Genomic DNA, 19,459 nt, shown 5'->3' with positions numbered 1-19,459 from the left:
AAGTTGAGGCACAATATGATGATACAGAAAAGAAGGGTGATCACATCCAACCCTCCTGGAAGCACTGCTGAGATTTGATGACAGGGCCAGATAATGGAGATAATAATGCACTTGTGGCTTTCAGAGGCATGCAGAAGAGGGAATTTCAGGAGGTGCTGCTTGTCAGGTATGCATGAGAAAAATCAGTACCTGCTGAAACTCCCTTTTCAACAGAACTATCAAGAACGACAGAAGCCTCATCTCTCTTTGGATATTGTTTCGGTTCTCCTGAGACTTTTACACACAGCAGGCTTTACTGCAAGTTTACGGGAGGCTTTACTGCGAACTTGAAGTTGTCCTCAAAAACTGACACAAATAGTTGGGGTTGTTTTTTTACCCTGGATATAAATCGGGGAACACCTGTATTGGGCAGCAGTGATATAAGAAGGCGCTGAAAGGTATAATCTCACACTGCACGGGAGGAGGCAATGGTAAACCCCTCCTGTACTCTACCAAAGACAACCACAGGGCTCTCTGGATGCCAGGAATTGACACTGACTCGAGGGCACAACTTTACCCTCTAACATGCAGTGAAAAACCCAAATTGTGTGTGAACTTCTGCCTGATAACTTGCAGGGACTTTGGGGTAAATCTGGCCGATATGTGAATGCACCCCCTTCATTCTGGAGAAGATGCACGTTAAAGGGTTTTATAAGCTCCATGTGAAAAACTTCCAGGTGTTAAGAATAGTAGAGTTCTGCAGTAAGCAGAATATTGGGGAAGCACTGTACCTTGTAGAGATGCTTCAGGCTGTGTGAAGGAATGAGGCCTGAACCTCCTCTTATTGTGTTTCAGATATCTAAACTGCATATGTATTTGCTTACTCCCTATGCTCAGTGTTAAAAAGCTGTGTGGGGCCAAATGTTCACAGCTCCTCTTTTACAGTTTAGCTTAGGAGGGAAAATAGTGTTACTGGTTAACCTTAGGAGGGAAGAGAGGGTTTGATTTGATATGGTATGTTTTAAAATAATGGAGGGAACTTGAGTTGTCCTGATTGGCTGGTTTAGAGAAATTTGGAGTGGCAGGCGGGGGAGAATAAAAAGAGGTTTGCTTGCAGCAGAGAATTAGCTGAAAAGTCTGGGAGAGCCAGGAGCATTCCCAGATGGGGCTTTTCATTTCAGCCAGATTTACCCCAAAGTCTGTGCAACATATCAGAGCGCATTCCATATGCAATTCGGGTTTTCCCCTGCATATTGGAGCCTAGCCTGGTTTAGGTCTGGGGTAAAAAATCCACTTTTTGCATTGGAGTATCCATCCAATATGCCCTAACTTGCAGTAAACCGGTAGTGAAGCCTTCTGTTTGGGAACGCTCCAGGAAAGAAAAGCTGCTGAAATTAGAGCGGAGAGTTAAACTGAAAACTCTCTTGAGTCCTGAATCGCCCTCAAAGCAGCTGAAGGACCAGTCTGGAATTGAACCTCCATTACTGGGAAGGCACATCAAGACCTGAAGCTGAGAAAGGGAAAAAGCCAGGCTCACTGCAGAAGCTAATTGAAGGTGCTTATAACAAAACTTCTGGTAGGACTCTATAGGTTAAGGCACAGCTTTAGGTGCATGTTAGACTGGATGCATTTTCCTCATATTTTATTTGTTCCTTGTGCTCATACGGTCGCTGTTTTGTACTACAATTTCCAAAATAACTACTGTTTCACACTGAACTATTTTAAAGTAAAAATTCTCTCTTTGACTTCAACAAACTGTAGCCTGTGTTTTCCTCACCCCACAGTTAGGAGCTTGCCCTCTGTACCTAACTTTGAGAGAAATAGAGGTTTGGAAAGCTGTTTCAGTAGACCCAGACAAAGAAAATATAAAAGTCTACCTGGAGGTTTTTCACACATGGCATTTAGCCCACATCCCCTCCTGAATGGAGGCTGCGAGTCCACATATCAGCTGGATTAACCCTAAGTCCCTGCAAGCTATCAAGGACCACTGCACAACTGATTCGGCTTTCCCCCGAATTACTGTTTTAAATTACAGCTTGGCCCGAATTATGTCCGGGGTAAAAAAATCCTCTATTTGCAGCAGCTTTTCTTTGAAAACCCAAGCTTTCTTGAATGCCGTGGGGCATCTCCTTTGATGTGTAGATTGGCCATTGGCAGTAATTCGCGTTATGGTCTGCTCTGAGTGATTTGCAATTACAAGTGCTGGGTGGGGAGGGGCTATGGCAGATCGGTGAAACTCTGTTATTCCGTAACCAGCTGTCAAGCTCTCTCACCTCCACCTCTGTCTCTGATGTGATTGGAGTATCTACTGATATGCCTCACAGCCTCCCCCTGCCTTGGAGGGTCAGCAAGCTGCCTGCCTGTATCTCTGGTCTGCTGTGGGGAGTAAAGCCAGCCCTGCCACCGCTGTGTGAGCCCTTTCCCTGCTTGCCCTTGTGGGGGGGGGGAGATGCCTTTGGAGCAAAGTGCCTCTGGGCTGTGAAGACCTCGCTGCATCCCGCCCACCTGCCTTCCCTTCCTCACTCTCGCCCGTAGTGTGTGCCTGTTTTGTTTTTCTGGCCATTTGCTGTGTCGGATCATGGGTTGGGGAGTGGTGGCAGCAGCAGTGATGAAAATCACTGCTGGGGCACACCAACCAGGAGGATCCTGGGGATCGACTCCCCGCACTGAGCCAGAAGCGCAGGGATGCAGCCGCAGTAGCAGCAGGGGGGTGCCTGGTTGAAGCAGAGAAGCTTCTGCAGCCGTCCTCCCTCACTGCTGGGGGTCCCAGGCATGCCCTCCTTGCCAGGCAGCCCCCTCCCTGTCCATGCCATCACCCCCCACCAACACCCCTGCCTTGCCTGCCTGGCCAGAGAGACTCCAGGAGTGCCACCGGCTTCTCCAAACATCACCCACCCCCAGGCCAGTCATGCGAGATAATGGAGAAAGAACCCAGAGCAATCAGTGAGAATGCACAAAGATCACAGGGAGTGAAGGGGGGAGCCAATGGCTATGTGAACTGTCCATCCAATTCCCCAAATTAAACTACCGTGAAGCAGCTTCGAAGTAGATTCGCTCCTCAGATACCTCAAGGCATAAAGCCATGTGTAAAAATCCGCCTGGTGGCAGTGGTGAAGCTTACGTTCATGGGGCTGGTTGAGACTGGGCTGTAACAGGCAGCATCAATCCATCTTGGGCATCTCTAGTGAGTGGAGAAGCTGCCCATGTTGAATTTCTGCCTGCCTCAGCTCAATGTCAAGCTGAATGCCCAAGGCAAAGTGTAAATGCTGAACTCAAGCTTGTAAAATATGAGAGTGTATAAGCTCTTTACTGCTTACATGTATGGAAGTTAGGGTGATCGCCTTAACTTGTAATGTGCATGTATTTTAGAACACAAGTAAGAATCCCAAGCACCTTAACTGTTACATTAACATGTGTGGGTGTGTAATGGTATTTAATGCTCTTGTACATTAAAAAATGGTTAGATTTGTACTCAGATCTACAGAACACAACTTTGGCTAAGGTTTCCTTCCCTTGTTTATCAACATTTGTCTATGACAGACTTTGCTGAATATAGAATACTGTATGGTTGGTAGCACTGTTAACTACCAGCAAAATGAGTAGCCTTTCAATTGCCTCAAAGGACATGTGTTCTGCTTCTCCCAGGATTCTGGTAAGCAGCCTTGAGAGGTTCATGTCTTTAAAGACAGGATGAGGTCATTCACACAATCAAAAACTGTGTTCTACTCAGGTTTGGGAGCTGTGTGTACATCCAGTTGTCGGTTGTGTGGAAGCAAGGTACGAGGAAAACATGGATAGCTTTTCCTCCTACCTTGCTTCCACACAATCACTTCTACCCAGGTTTTCCTCTTACCTTGCTTCCACACAACTATTTCACCAAGTTAAGGATACTGACACAGAAAAGCACTTTCCCTCTTATCCCAGTCTCAAAGTGACAGGGATGAAGGAGTTCCGTAGTCTTTGAGAGAGCATCAATTTCACCCCTTAAGCTATGCATTTGCTATTCCAAAAGAAATCTGTGAATTGGACAGACCAAAAAATGCCTTCAGTATAAATCTTGTTTTGGTCACTGTCATCCATTTGCCTATGGCTGATTGCTCAGATTAATTTCTGGAATGAATACTTTCCCTTGCATTACCAACATATGTGACAAATGACTAATCTGGCTCATCAAAATGCATTAGGATGCAATGTTCCAGCTAGTGGAGAATATTCAGAATTCAGCAACTAGATAGATATGTAGGGCTGTTCTTCAAGTACTATCCATGTCTGGCCAAACATAAAATGTGTGAAGGTCTTGGCTTGTTTTCTTTCTGTGGTAAGAGATGTAACAATCTTTGTTCACAGGATAAAAATCCCAGTAAATGTATGAGCCATCACCAGCTTCATGTATGAAATGCATCGTGCGTGCCTGTACCGTCTTTTCAAGCACACTGGTTATGTACTGTATTTACTGTTTTAAATAGGATCACTTTGATCAGCACAGATACTAGGAGTATTTAAAAGGATGCCCTCTAACGCACACACACACACACACGCGCACACACACACTCTTATATTTATATCAGGGTATGGGGTTTCAGCACTTGCTGTATGGGGTTGCACTCCCCCGAAGGAGCATATTTGCAGCTTGGGGATCCAACCTGGCACTGTTGCTAGAGAATTGGGTGAAGGCACTGGCCAGCAGTGCCTTCCTTTGCACAGTTTTGGCTGCTGTGCCAGCTGCGCCCCTTCCGTGAGGAGGCTGATCAGGCCTCTGTCCCCCATGCCTGAATTACGTTGGTACAGATGGTGAAGTACTGTATGTGGCAGTAAAAGTGATATCTGAGGCTGCCTGCTGTGCTCATCATGTTTGAGACCTATTTTGTGGACACTATCTTGGCTACCCTTCCATTTCCAGGTACAATTCAAGGTGCTGGTTATTACGTTTAAAGTCCTGAACTACATCGGGTCCCAGGTAACTTAAGGACAACCTATTCCCAGCTGAATCTACACACCTGATAGCATCAGCTGGGAGGACACTGCTCTGTGTGCTGACACCTACTGAAGTTAATTTGTTGAGCATGCAACACACAGCTTTCTTAGAGCTCCAAGGCAGTCTGTGGGAAGAGTGGGTTATACTCACCCTCCCTGTAGATGATCCCCTCTCCTTCCCTGGGCAGGTGGATCGCCCGCCCAAAGGAGCCGCCAACACTAGGGATGTGCGAAACGTTTCGGATACAAAATGTTTTGTACCCAAAACAGCCTGTTTCGGGTGTTTTGTAGACAAAACAAAACACCCATTTTCCACATCCAAAAGTTTTGTATACAAAACAAAACGCCCCTGTTTCGGCTACAAAACATTTTGTTGTTTCGGACCTCCATTTTGTGGTGATCTCTGAGTCAGTCTCCAACATCTCTTTGAATTTCCCACCCTTCCAGCCTTCTGATTAGTGACCTAAATCATGGGCTGACCTGCTGACAATTCCCTCCTAGTTCCCCATTGGCTTTTTTGCTTCTTCCCACTCTTTACTGACCCCACATTGGCCAGGGGGAGGGTTGCTAACCCATGGGGTGCTGGGTTCTGCTGTTTCTGTGGTGTTCTGAGTGTAGATTCTCTGGTAGCATATGAGAGTGGATTCTTGTTTTTCACTGAAAATCTCATATGCTACCAGAGAATCTACAATGAACACCTCAGAAACAACAAAACCCAGTACCCCACAGGTTTGTGGGTATGGGGGTGGTTGGCACCCTATGTGCACTACACAACCCCTCGCCCCCCTCAAGTGGAACTATGGGGCTGCTGAAACCTCCATTATTCCCTATGGGAGAAATCTTAAAGACACGTAAACTTCAACAAACCACAAAAGATCAGCCCTTTGCCCAATTCCTTTGAAATAATTCTGGAAGTTTCCTTGCCCCCATTGGGCACTACCACCACCCCCCACTCTTTTTGCCCTGGGACCCTTTTTAAAAATCCAAATCAATTTGGATTCGGAAAATTTGGCTACAAAACAAAACAGGGCTGATTCGGACTCAGAAAATGTGGGTACAAAACAAAACGGGGATATTTCGATTCGGATACAAATCGAAACAAGAAAATTCCAAAATGCACACCCCTAGCCAACACACATTCTCCAGTAATGTACTGTGCTCCCTTAACCTCATTTTGAAGGGAGGCTACTTAGGCGGGTTTGCTGCCGTGTAGACGCCACAATAGGGATCGAGCCTGATGCCAGTGGCTCACATGTGCATGCAAAACCAGGCTGGGCTCCTTTAGCCTGGTTTTGTATGCGTGTGTGAATAGCCTCAATAAGAGTTTCTGCTGCTTGCAGATGTTCTGAGTTACGTATCTCTGCTTCTTCAGGACAGTGAACAATTTTTCAGTCTTCAAGAAAGAGCCCCCAGTCAAAACAATACATTGAGCTTGCCTGCATCTGACTTACTGTAGTTCGCTCTTGACTGTATCCTGCTTCTCAATGCTTATCAACTGCTTTTCAGTGTAACCATTGCAACTAGGCCAGTGCATGAACATAAAAGTTGGGATCAAGTCCAACCCAATCTAATCTGACCCCACAAATGTCATTTCGGGGTCCTTTGGACCCTTCTGTATGTCTGGGTCTGGATTGGGCTCAGTGTTGGAGTCGAATAAACCTTTATACATACAGTATTTCTAAAGTAACCATGGATACTCACTGGATACTCACTGGAGGGAGGGGAGTTATCTCACACCAGAGATTCACAGAGGAAGTGATGTAACATCAGAGAATCTAAGGGGAAGTGATGTAACACCAGAGAATTGCAGGAGAAACCTGGAAATCATCTGCTTGTGAGTGAAATGGGATAAACTTATTTTTAAACTGAGATATGCGCAGGCAGATAGAGGGCATATATGGGGTCCCCCCAGCTGTGACCACTTTAAAAGAAGAAAGAACAAACAGAATCTTGCCACAGTTTGGAGCTCTAGAAAGGTCTGATTTTTGTGTGTGAAAAAGGTTGGAGAAGTCTGATGTGAACTGGGTTGGTCAAGCTTGGGTTCGGTTCAAACCCCTCTGAATTCGGTAAAATTGTACCATGTCTGATTTTATCCATTTGATTTTGCACAGGCCTAGTTGTAACCTACCTTACGTGAAATGCCTTGGCAGTGTATTCTGGCTTGCCAGTGCCTCTTTTGATAAAATCTGGTTTTTGTAATTCATTCCTGTCTGGGCAGTCCTGCCCTCTTCCCATGAAGACAGCTGTATGGAAAAAACAACATGGCCACCATGCATGTGCAAATGACCTTTGCAAGACATGGGCCATGCCAGGCTTCATAAAGGCCATTTACGCATGTGTGGCAACGGCCAAAATTGCCGCTGCGTGCACTTACGGAGGCCCGAACGGGCCAAAAGCAAGCATTTACCTGGGCCGTGGCAGTTATTTCAGAGGTCAGTGGGGGGAGGGGGAACGCTTGCAAACACACACACACACCCCGCGGCCTATAGGAAGCCCCCCAAAGGGGCTACAGGTTTGTTTTTTCCCCATTTAAAAATAATTTAAAAACCGTGAACCCCCTCCAGACCAGACTGGAGGGGGGGGTTGATGGGGGCCAGACCGAACTTGGCCAGTCTGGTTCGAGTCTAGTATGGCTTCGAACTGAACCAGGCCAGTCGGTTCCGTGAACACCCTAGCCCTGAATATTCTGCAGACTCTAAAATCCACATTATCTGTCCAATGCACAGAAAATTTGGCATGGAATAATTGAGTGAAGAGCATCACCCTCTATCTACATGTGGTTCACACTATCTGTAGAGGAAATTACCAAGACACAAAATGGACCCTTAGGAAGCTGCTTTTCACGTACTGAGTGGCCTGTGTTCAGCCAAGGATAACCTACCTACTCTTTTGCCTCTGTCCTTTTAAACTTATTCCAAAAAATTCAGGCCCATAGGAGAGTATATGATTGTATTGTTGTAGTTGTTTTGGGGAAAATCTCCCCAGCCCACTAACCATAGCAAAGTGTGAGTGCACTGATCCTAATTTGTAAAGCCAGCATCATACATGAGATCGTACAAATTATTTCCTGCTTACATGGCATGGGATATAAGGTGACCGCCTGCCCTTGCTGCTTCCATACTCTCTAGAGCGTGAGTGAAGGCTCTAAGCACCATAATGCTTATTTTAAACCAAAGGTTTTTTAAATATTTAATCAAGGTGCAGTGTACATTTTGTTCACATGGCCAAGTATGGAAAAGTAGTGAGCCATGAAAATGTCCAATGCCACTGTGCACTGGCAACCCTCAGGAATCACATAATATTCCCCATAACCGTCTTCCAAATCAGTGACCTCATCTCTTCTGTGCACACATGGGCCATGCCTCTGAGCAGTGTTCCCTCTAACAGGGATCCCCAGATGTTGACTACAGTATCCAGAATCCCCAGCTGCAGTGGCTTCTGCTTGGGCATTATGTAGACAACAACATCTGGGAATCCCTGTTAGAGGGAACACTGCCTCTGAGGTCCTCACTGGTAGGATGCCACCTTTATTACACAGTCTGACCGTCTATGTGGAGGTTAAATTATTATGCTGCCTGGAGATTAAAACAAAAAGTTACATATGAGCTATCACTGGTCCATTAAGAAGTTGTTGTCTGCACTGGTTGCAGGGGTGTAGCTAGGGGAGAGGGGGCCTGTGTTCACCCTAGTGGCCCCTTGGGGTGAGGGAGATAATGAAGAAAATAGGGATGGGTGGAGCTGGAGGGGGCCTCAGGAGCTGGGGGGCCTGGGTTCTTTGAACCCATCCACTCTGTTATAGCTACACCCCTGACTGGTTGGCAGTGGTTCTCTCCAAGGCTTCATACATATTAGACCTTTCCTAGCCCTGTCTGGAGATACCTGGAATGGAACCTGGGAATTTCTGCATGCAAAGCTTGTGGTCTTTCACTGAGCTACAGCCCCAAGTCATCCATGCGGTAGGAATTCCAGTCCTTCAAAACCAGACCAGAGTTGGAATTAATAATCTAAATACCAGATTAAGGTTGCCGGATTAAAGTTGACAGTTTATCAACTGACCTTTGTAGCTATGCTTTTAAAAGCAGCTTGATGTTCGGAAGTTGCAGGTGGTAATATTTTATCTCCATGCTCGGAAAAGCTTCACTTGCTGATTTTGTAAAAAAAACTGTTAAAAAGCACAGGAACAGGCCAGGTTAGTTGGGGTCAAGTGGCAAGCCTCTTTCAGATTGGCTTTTCATAGGCACCATCTTTTTTTTAATTATTATTTACAGAAGCTGGGGTTGGGGGGAGAGAGAGACCAAATGGAAAGTGCCTTTCATTAGCTCACAAGCAGCTACTCCTGAGGCTTTGAAGGCCCAGCTGGCATTTTCTTGTGCAGCATATTTCCTTCTTTCAGAGATGCCAACTGAGGACAGAAAGGCTGACTAGAGTCTCTCCATACTTCTGGAGCTTGGATCCCAACCTTTAACACTCCAAGCCGTGTTCACATCCTGGCACTTTGTCATGTTTACCCTCATGCTAATCTGCTGTGGTGGCATGACTGCCTCTCCTAATGAGGCACAGAGTACCGTTTCAAGCGGGTGTCTGTGCCAGCCTAAATTGGATTTAGAATAGCCTGCAGGAGAACCTCCTGGTGGTGAATGCTGCCAAACTAGACCACATGCTCCCTTTCTGGGAATCAGTGTGCTTGATGTTTTTGAATGTCAGGAGGACAGCATTTAAAAGGGGAGGGGGAGAATCATGCCTGCCTCATAGAAACACTCAGGCATGACTACCTTGCCTTCCCAATCTTTATCTCTGCCATTTCATACGATTGATTATCCTTATTAATTTAAAACAGTGGGAAGCTCTTACCATTTATCGTCTAAGATAGGTTTGCTTGGTTAGATTGAGAGAGTGACTTGACAAAGGTTATCTTTCATAGTAAGTATCAGAAGATCTCTGACAGTGATGAGGCTTGCTGGATAGTGATGAGATGGCTGGCTTGCATCACTCAGGTCTCCTTGAAAGAGACTCCCAAGACTCTGGCTTGGAAAGGGCTCTCCATGGTAGGCACTTGTTCTGCATCCAGCTCTCTCCACCACTCAGCTTGCCTTTCCTTCCTCTGCCAATTCACTCCTCTGGGCTCATTCCAGCCCACAAGAAAGTACCTCACCCAGAGATCTATCAAGGCTGGAACAGGCCCTGGGACAAAAAGTGAAGATGGGGCCTCTGCCCCCTCATCTCCCCACCTTCTTCTTTGGAGATATGGGAGTGGGAGAGCAAAGAGCAAGCTGTTGTTCAGCTGGTTGGTGTCCCCTCCCTCACGGGTCCAGGGATATTCCCCCCCCCACCGATTCAATTATAGTTACACCCCTGACCTCACCAATGGCAGTTGTTACAGTGAGCTCCAAGCAAGAAGAGCTCACAGGGCCAGCGCCAGGGTGCTCACCAGCACAACTCCCCTGCTAACTGGGCAAAGAGGCATTACCATGGTGATTCTCTTTATTTAGCAGGGGGAGAGTAACTGGCCCTATCCATCCCCCAGCACAGGACCTCCAGTGACTGTTGCTGGTGTCTATCTTACATTTTCTTTTTAGATTGTGAGCCCTCTGGGGACAGGCAGCCATCTTATTTATTTATTATTTCTCTGTGTAAACCGCCCTGAGCCATTTTTGGAAGGGTGGTATAGAAATCTAATAAATAAATAAATAAATAAATAAATAATGAAAAACTTGAGGTCAGGGCACCCCCCCCCCCAATGGTCGCATAGGGATTTGAGAGAGGCTTGTCTAGGTCAGGGATTCTCAACGTTGGGTCCCCAGATGTTCTTGGACTTCAACTCCCATAATCTCCAGCCTGTGACCTTTGGTTGGGGATTATGGGAGTTGAAGTCCAATAAAATCTGGGGACCCAACGTTGAGAATCCCTTGTCTAGGTGGCCACACACATATCACCAAAAAAAAAGAGGGGGAAAAGTGGAAACAAATTTGCATATGTATCAATGTAAACTTAGAAATAAGATCATTTGAATACACACACACTATCTAGCTACATACATACACATACACAATGTGCAGCGGACACATTGCATTTTTGCTTTTGGGGGAAAAGGTGGGCCCCTGCCAGCATGCCTTCTACGAAGAGCTCCAGGCTGTTGGTGCCACCAAGATAAGCCTTAACTAGGGGAATTTTCCAGGTACCTTCCCAGCCATCTCGGGGATCTCTGAAAGAAGTTGTCTGAAAGAAATGACAACAACAGAGTAAATTGCTCAGGTGAGACAGTTGGTCTGCAGCCATTTCTTACCGCCTTCCCCAGCCATAAATGTAGATGGAGAGGGCAAGAGAGGGCCCTATTTCTACAGGTTGCTGCTGCTGCCATCACCACTGTGGGCACTGGTCGTTGGGCCTCAGGGATTGACTATAGGCTTTCTGATGGCCTTGGGCTCCGACTTGGCCAATCCCGGACACCCCTGAGGCCTCACCCTTTCTTTATACCACCACTCCTGCCTCTGGATTCTTGGCCTCCCACCCACACACCTTGCATAGATGCCCAGTTGCTCCAGTTTTCTGGCCACAGCACCTCATCCATACACCAACTGACCTGACCCAGTAGAGGGGCTGCCCCAATCTGGCTGCTATTTCACATAAAAAAGCAAACACATGCTTAAAGTCACATATAAGCATGCTTTCCAACCTATATGCATCTGGAGAGCTGACAGCTGATTTGAAAGTTTGGTTCTTCTAACCAGTTCAGGTTGCAGAGAGCTTGCTGTAGCCGCTGCTGTTGCTCAGGTACAAGGCAGCTTGGCCCAGTTCAGCCTTTCAGGCATCCAGATGCTAATGCCTTCCCTGGAAAAGCACAATTAGTACAAATATGTATCCTTCTGCAGACAGGATGGAAGAGACAGGGACAAAGGGAGCTAAATGATAAGTCAATTTCTGAAATCTGGTGAATATCAACTGACCTAATGTTGGACATTCACTCTCACATATACTGATATGGTGAATATTTATATACTGTTTTTAATTCCCAAAGCAGTTTGTATAGATATAAATAAATAAAATGGCTCCCCTTCCCCAAAGGGCTCACAATCTAAAAAAGAAACAAAAGATAGACACCAGCAACAGCCACTGGAGGAGGGATGCTGTGCTGGGGAGGGCCAGTTCATATATGAATTGTGTGCTTTCTCTCCTTTTTTATGCTGACTGTTCTCTAGTCTTAAATCTCTTTTAGTATTGCACGTACAGGCAAAATGTCTTGATTTGATCAGTTTTTAGACTAGCACATTCTGCAAGTCAAATTCTCACTAGGATTGTTGCTCTATAGCAGGCCTGTTTGACTTCAGCCCTCCTGCAGATGTTGTCCTACAACTCCCATAATCCCTGGCTATTGGCCACTGTGATTGGGGATTATGGGAGTTTTAGTCCAAAAAAAGCTGAGGTGGGGGCAATGTTGAGCAGGCCTGCTCTATCACATAGCTAGCATGATGGTTAATCCTACTCTAACAAGCATGTGTAAGGTTTGTGAGAAATTTAGCAGGTGCTATGTTTCTTCTCAGGGACCTGCAGTAATAGCTAAAGAAGGATCTGTTGGCTTTCTTACCATCTTGTGGCTGTTAAAGGCACAGAAGCATCTATCAAGAAAGGATATGGGAATCGTATCTCATTAAATGAGGAGAGCTGGTTTTGTGGTTGCAAGCATGAATTATCCCCTTTGCTAAGCAGGGTCTACCCTGGTTGCATTTGAATGGGAGGCTACATGTGAGCACTGTAAGAAATTCCCCTTAGGGGATGGGGCCACTCTGGGAAGAGCACCTACAGGCAGAGAGTTCAAAGTTCCCTCCCTGGCAACTCCAAGATATGGCTTACTTCTGCCTGTAAACTTGGAGAAGCTGCTGCCAGTCTGTGCAGACAATACTGAGCTAGATAGACCAATGGTCCGACTCAGTATATGGCAGCTGCCTATTTTCCTATGTTCCTATTTCTATACCGCCAAAACCAAATGTCTCCTGGCAGTTTACAGAGAAAAATAAAATAAACCACAGATTAAAACCAAACAATTAAAACCAAGTAGAATATAATTAAAAGCAATTAAAATAATCTAAAAACAGCAGCAACATTTTGTTGGGGTAATCCATATACGGTCTGGTCTGAGGTAGTCCTTAACCAGTTCTGCTAAGTAAGCCTCTTTACAGTTTGATTTATACTTATTAGTATTTGAAATACAGAAACCATAGCATTTCAGGTTTGTTCTCATAGTTTGATCAGAACTAACAGGGTTAGGCCCTGGGAAAGGCTTCTGTACCTTTAAGAATTGTAGCAGGGAGCATATGGAAAATTCTACCAGGTGCCACTTCTCCTGGCATTGCAGCACAGTGATAGGAAGTGACCTATGTGGAGAATTTCTGCTTAGTATTCAACTCAAACTTTCCCAGGGCCTGGAGCTGGCAACTGTAGCTTTGATCCATGCTGAAATTAAAGAGACTAAAACTAGGTCAGAGAGTTTACTACTTGAGTTCATTCAGATCCTATTCCTAGGGTTATAATACAAGTTAAAGTATTAAGCCACTTAATACTGCTGTATTTAAAAGCTAAAGAGGAGATTTAAGTTTCTTTTTGTTTTGTTTTGCTCTGCTTGTAAATGCTAATCGTTTCAGAAAATGTGTTATGCCAACTGTGCTATTTTAAAAATTTAATCTATACCTTGCCTTTTATTCTGTGGAACTGAAGGCAACATAGAGAGAGTTCCCAGATCTCTTGTGTAGGCACTGAACAGACCCAGGCCTAGCTTAACTGCAGCAAGGCTGCGTTTCATGTGTCTTCAGATTATGCACTGGGACTTAAGAGTCATTCAAGGAGTTCTATTCTGATAAGAAAACTCAGTGTTTGCTCATTTAGTATGTCCTCGATGAATGAATGAATTCTTTAGAACTGTATAGATGTTAGAGGCGTGTGAACCGGCTCAACATTGAACTGGTCCGGCTTGAGGGCTTGACCGGCTTGAGGGCAAAACTGGGCTAGGTTCCCTTAGCCTGGTTTCGCCTGGTTGTGAGAATAGCCTCATCTGCTGCCAGGAGGAAACTGCTTGGATCAAGTAGCAGTGTCATGCAAAGGCTGAATTGGTGTACAACCTGCCTAATGAAAGGTGATATCCCCAACACTGAATCCTGTGCATTCTTAATGAAGCCAGAGTTCCTGACAGCAAACGGATCTTTGGCATTAAAGGCAATTTGAAGCTTGAGAGCCTTTGAACTGTCAAAGCACCCTGAAATACTATCAAGTTCAAATACTATGCATATTTGGCATAATAGAATCCTTTTGTTCTGCACCTCCCCTGAATAGCCACTGCCACACTAACACCTCCCTCAAGTCCAGTCCCTTTGACCTCTTTGAAACCTAAAGTTTTGCTGCCTTTGGGACTTTGCAGAGGACAGAATCTTATAAAAGGTTTTATTCCCCAGACACTTGTGTGACGATTTCTGGGAGACATCTTTGCCATTGCTGTTATAGGAGTCTGGTGGCCCAAGCTGCCTGCTACTGTCCCAGAGCCTACCCGGCTGAGTACCCACTAAAGCTTTTCCCATGATCAAGTGGGAAGGGCTACCCTCTTGCGGGAAGGAAGACCAAAAGCACTTACCTCCCCACAGATGATCATCCTTTGGACTCTGGGTAGGCGGATCCCTGTCCAGACAAGCTACAGCTTTTCTCCGGCGCTTCTGCACCTGGCCGCAGCTCACCCAGCAGCTCTGAGGGTCAGGTGTAGGGAAGTGTTGTCATGTGGTGCCCTGCCCCCTGTAGCTCCCTCCCCCAGAAGTGTGCTCGCCATGGCTGCAAGCAGCTGTGGCTGACACATGATCAGTTTAACGAGGTTAATGGAGCACTCACTCCATTAACCCGTTTAAGGGGGTGGCTGTGTAAGCAGGCTTGCCGCCATGGAACCACCGAGTTCGCCCTCAAGCCTGCTAGTTCTCACGAGCGAGCAAAACCGGGCTGGACTCCCTTAACCCAGTTTTGATCGCTCATGAGGATAGCTTCACTGTGTACTCAATGCTTCCCCTTTTCCTCTAAGCTGAATCAGTGGGCTACTGAGCCCCAAGCTGGAACACTGGTCTGAGGGATCCAAAATTATTTAGCTGAAATTACTATCCGCGAACATTCCTTGCACAGGACTAGTGTGGGGAGGCTTTCACTGGACTGCTCTGTACACTCTTGGAAATGAGAGTCTTTGGGTCCCTTTCTGTATGGTCCCACTATAGGACTTTGCCTAACTCCCCAAGGGAACCCTAGAGGAACTTTGAAGCTGGGCCATTCCTAGGTGGACTTGCCTGGGAAGCGCAGTGCTCCTCTTTACTAGCTGTGGGTATGCTAGTGCCACAGACCTTTGGACCCTGCTGGCCTCTTGCTGTTTCTCTTTGTCCCTACTTTGGCAACACCTTTGCCAGGGACTTCAAACCTTGACCTAGTAGGGGATCACCACACATGAAACAGGAGCTTTTCCAGACAGCCGGTTTTACTGCGGGATTAAGAGGGGTGAAGTACTGTGAGTTATGGATATTTTGAATTCGCCTAAAAAAAACGGACGCAAAAAGTGGAATTTTTTGCCCCAGACACAAATCAGGCTAAGCTCCAAGGAGCAATGAAAAACCCGAATCATGTATGGAGTGCTCCCTGAGAGCTCTCGGGGGCTTCAGCTTAACACTGGACAATTTGTGAGCACACACTTGACCTTCCATGTTTAATCAAAGTAAAATTGCAGTCTGGGAATACTCCAACAGATTCAGAATTAAACCGCTTTTAATTCTCTCTCTCTTCTCTATCCCTTCCTCTGACCACATTCCAATGCCTGCCAGCGGACAGACTATTAGAGCCTTCCCTTCCCTACTCCCCCCTTCTTCCTTATTTAGTTGCTGAGAGCTGTCTTCTCTTGCTGCAGCAATTACAAGGTTGCCAAAAAGCACGGTTTACATTGTGGCTTTGTTTTATCAGTAAACTTATTTTTGTTTCAAAAGGCTTGTCTCGGAGTCTGTTGTTGCTCCTCTGGAGAACCCTGTCAGTGACATTTGCCTGTGTCCAGACTGCAGTTCCTCTGTTATGCACATTTGCAAATTCAGTTTTGAACTAAATTCCTCCAGGTCAGTCTCAGAGCATAGATACACAGGTGAGTAGTGTAATCTCTGTGTAAGTATGGTAACAATACAGTCTGTTCACACGCTCGGCTGTGAGTCGTCAAGTGATGAACAATGAAGCAGTGTTATGTGCATGTGTGAGATGACTCTGTGACTGTCCTTTATTAAGATGGTGTCGATAATGGCTTCACTAAGTGAAATCCTAGAGCTGGGTCAGATACTTAAAATTTTCTCTACACTATTATTAATTTTTTAATTATTATTTACATTTTATATCCCGTTCTTCCTTTAAGGAGCCCAGAGCGGTGTACTACATACTTAAGTTTCTCCTCACAACAACCCTGTAAAGTAGGTTAGTCTGAGAGAGAAGGGACTGGCCCAGAGTCACCCAGCAAGTCTCATGGCTGAATGGGGATTTGAACTCGGGTCTCCCTGGTCCTAGTCCAGCAGTCTAACCACTACACCACGTTGGCTCTCTATGTGCTCAAATGGTTTCTGAAACACCTTTGCATGGTGAAAGTAGGGCTCTGGTGTGTTCACAAATGCAAGCACAGCTCTGTGGAAGAAATCCTCATGATTGTGGTGGCTTATTAATATTCTGCCAAGGTTAGAAACACATCCCTTCAGACATTGCTAGTAAGTGATAGCTGTACCCATGGATGTCCTAGGACAAGTGTTGCTGTTCTCTGCCTGAATATACCCCAGGGACTGTCAAGGCACACTCTGAGAGAAAATATACTTCAGTATTTTTTTAAAAAAATCTTTGCTATATTAAAATTGCATAAAATAGAGTAAAAGACAGCAAAACAACAAATAAAGAGCCAGATTCAGAATTACAGGCATCAGCTTTGCAGAGACTGGGCCACTCATCTCTACATGGTGCCAAAGGCCCAGCCAAATGGGTCTGGTTTTATAAATAGCTGAAATCTGGGAGGGGGGGTGAGGACTACAAATATCCTGAGGCAGTGAGTTCCAAAAGCTGGGGGACACCACTGAGAATTCCCGATTTTTGGATGCCAGCCAAAGAAGCCTCCATAGATGGCAGTCAAGATCTTAAACGGGTGGGTAGAAGCCTGTGGAAGCAGGCAGTGCTTAAGGTACTTGGTGTTGTAAAGACCCAAACCAGCACATTGGATTGCACTTGGAAACAAATAGGAAGCCAGTGCAGATCAAAAGCAGAGGGGTGATACTCACCTGAGAGGCCCCTAATAGCATCTCTTTCCATAGCAGAGTATATATGCATGCGGTTGTACAGTAAGTAGCTTCCTGTATTTGGCTTCATTGCAACAGGGTGTATGACCATTTTTTTCATTTGGAATGTAGTAAAGGAACAGCCACCATGTTCTGAAACTACAGGACATTCTAAAGCACTCAGTTGCTGGTCAGCCACATTTTTCATATAGATGGATTTAGACAATTAATTACACTGCAAGATGAATCTGGATTTGGTTGAGTTTTTATCTGAAGTGCACTTTGCTTAACTGTTAATTCAGCCCTTATGATTATGGGCTTTACTGTAGAGCTTTCTTAGACTACTCCTGTCAAATGTCTAATAGAAATCAAAATATAACTGGAAGCAAATAAATACATTTTAGAATTTGCCACACACTTTTAAATTAGCTTCAGAGAGTATCCGATAAATGAGTTCAGCTAGACTAAAAACATGCACGGGATGTGCTTTGAAGCCATCAATAATGAATGCCTTTCCTTACAAGAATGTCTGCTTACTGAAGTAAACAAAATGTGGTACAGGTGGAGCTGGATCCATTTGTGTGTGTCTTTGTGGTGCAGGGCAGAGAGATTAAGGTTCTGTAGAAAACGTTTCAAAGTAAACGAGACAGTTTAATGCTCTGGATTCCACCGAGACCTGAACAGCTGAGGTTGCTCTGAGAGATGAAGCTCCCAGACAATCTGGATGTACCAGTGTATGCTGTGAAATGACAAGAAGTAGGTTATTTCAAAGTCTGTGCTGTAACTGGCAGACAGAAACCAAACCAAACCCCAAACCTTCATCTATTTCAGCTAAGTCAAACTCGGTCACATCAAAAGAAAAAAGAAAAGAAAAGCTCTGTTATTATGCAAATGGTGAATCAAGGTTTGCACAAAACAAGACTGGAAAGAATGTGCCCCCAGAGACGCTCTTACCCTTGGACTTCCAGGCTGGACTTCCACCCTGGATTTCCAGTCTAGAGCCTCCACATCCCCTGGGGCCCCCCAAATCCTTTTTAGTGGTCAAGTTAAAAATATATTTAAAATACTGTGTGTGTGGTGGGGGCTCCAAATGCCTTTAGGTCTAGGCTCCAAAATTATCTACGTGCACCTCTGCGTGCCCCTACCATATAGATTTGCCAGTTGTCTAGAAAAGGAATTCTCAATGTTGGGTCCCCAGATGATGTTGGACTTCAACTCCCATAATCCCCAACAAAAGGCCAATGGGGCTGGGGATTATGGGAGTTGAAGTCCAATAACATCTGGGGACCCAACATTGAGAATCCCTGCCTTGCCTCCTCTTTAAATATGGACATCAGCAGGCGATAATTAATCTCTATACTAAAATAAGCTTCTCCAGCTAATCCTTGTTCATCCAGCTGCTGTTAAATGCATAATTGCAGTGGCCAGTTGAAAAGTTGACAACTCTGCCACTGCCAGTAATTACTTTTGTAGAAAAATTTCCATCTTTGAATAGTTGTGACCAGGAGTTTTTTCAGACGGCGACTTTACCGCCACTTTACTTTGGGAGGGTGTGCGTTCCCATATTGGCCAGATTTACCCCAAAGTCCATGCGATATTTCAGAGAGCACTTCACGAACGATTAGTGTTTTTCCTTCAGTATTGGAACCTAGCCTGATTTATGTCTGGGGTTAAAAAAAAAAATCCTCTTTTTGCATCGGAGTATCCGTTATGCCCTGAACTCACAGTCAAGCCTTGCGGTAAAGCTTGCTGTTTGAAAAACCTCCAGTTCTGGTCATTCTGAAACCTGTCACTTTGAGCTCAGTGTTGCTTTACAGCAAATGACCTCTTCCATTTTCTTCCCTCCAAGTATTGAAGAGTTGCTCCTGTCCTGTACCTGGGAACTGCTAGAAGACCCTGTGGTCTAGGATGAGACACTGCTGGTCCATCGGCTTCTGTCCAGTTGCTGCACTCACTGCTGAAGCAGAGCCCCTAAGGGGGCATTTTCATGTTGTTATGGGTTTTGTTTTGCATGCTCTAATATAGATCACAAAAGTTGTACTGATCTATATGCCAAGTTATTGTTAGTTAGTATTGACAATGCTTCTTGATGACCCAGACCAAGGGTTCTCAGCCTTGAGTCCCTAGACACTGATTGACTGTAACTCCTATCATCTCTAGCCAAAATGACTGGGGATGATGAGAGTTATGTATAGTTTTAAATAATTTTA

General features: G+C 45.3%; 1 long non-coding RNA gene across 1 annotated transcript; it reads right to left on the bottom strand.

Annotated features, from left to right (window-relative positions):
• Positions 1-10,908: 10,908 nt before the first annotated feature.
• On the bottom strand, positions 10,909-14,664 carry LOC128341213 (uncharacterized). Its single transcript, XR_008314266.1, has 3 exons — positions 14,570-14,664; positions 11,627-11,781; positions 10,909-11,169 (listed from the first exon to the last, which is right to left on the bottom strand). It is a non-coding gene; the product is annotated as an uncharacterized LOC128341213 (long non-coding RNA).
• Positions 14,665-19,459: the final 4,795 nt, after the last annotated feature.

The sequence above is a fragment of the Hemicordylus capensis genome, chromosome 1, assembly GCF_027244095.1.
Source record: "Hemicordylus capensis ecotype Gifberg chromosome 1, rHemCap1.1.pri, whole genome shotgun sequence".
Lineage (NCBI taxonomy): Eukaryota > Metazoa > Chordata > Lepidosauria > Squamata > Cordylidae > Hemicordylus > Hemicordylus capensis.
This window is presented reverse-complemented; position numbering and strand designations above follow the sequence as displayed.